Below are 1,059 nucleotides of genomic sequence, written 5' to 3' on the forward strand. Positions count from 1 at the left end.
GCATGTCCGAAGAGGCGGCACACGTCTCCGGGGTGTGCCCCCCCTCACGGACGGCGCCGCCGCCGGCACCTGGAGGGGGGAAACGGACGCGTCGGGTCTGCACGGAGGGGATCTTGCTGTGGGTCTGGCCCGGATGTTGCTCCAAAGTGTTCCTATGGGCTGACCTAACACAACCGGGTGGGGAGGTCCACTGGTCAAAGCCCGTCCGTGCAAAGTCAAAGGGCTAGATCCCGTGGTCAAAAGGTAAGGGTTAGGCGGGACGGGGGCCCTGGGAGGGTAGCAATGCCACCGGAGCCTCGCACCGGGCCCTCATACATGCGGGATGGTGTGGTGGCATGTCCGAAGAGGCGGCACGCGTCTCCGGGGCGTGGCCCCCCTCACGGATGGCGATGACACGGTAGTAGACGTTCTGCGGTAACAATGCGGCGTGAATATGATTAAATACTCGGAAGGCGATAAAATCATGAGTTTTTTACACGACGTGGGCACATGTGCTATAGGACCGATGGTAATTTTTTCGTAATTGTTCGCGATGGAGAAGTATCCGAACAATTCCCTCTACGCGGATTGCTCTTCGCGCGTGTATGACTGTAGCCAGCGGCCTCCGGGGGCTAGCATGCCGCCAAATCTTGCGTAGGCGGCCTCTCACAAGTCTGGAAGTGTTGTTGCGGTTGCAAACGCCCGGCACGCGTCTCCGGGGTGTGCCCCCCCCCTCACGGATGGTGAAGTCGCCGGCACCTGGAGGGGGGAAACGGACGCGTCGGGTCTACACGGAGGGGATCTTGCTGTGGGTCTGGCCCGGATGTTGCTCCAGAGTGTTCCTATGGTCTGACCTAACACAACCGGGTGGGGAGGTCCGCTGGTCAAAGCCCGTCCGTGCAAAGTCAAAGGGCTAGATCCCGTGGTCAAACGCTACAGGGTTAGGCGGGACGGGGGCCCTGGGAGGTAGCAATCCACCGGAGCGTCGCACCGGCCCCTCATACATGCGGGATGGTGTGGTGGCATGTCCGAAGAGGTGGCACACGTCTCCGGGGTGTGCCCCCCCTCACGGACGGTGCC

The sequence above is a fragment of the Triticum dicoccoides genome, chromosome 3A, assembly GCF_002162155.2.
Source record: "Triticum dicoccoides isolate Atlit2015 ecotype Zavitan chromosome 3A, WEW_v2.0, whole genome shotgun sequence".
Taxonomy (NCBI): Eukaryota; Viridiplantae; Streptophyta; class Magnoliopsida; order Poales; family Poaceae; genus Triticum; species Triticum dicoccoides.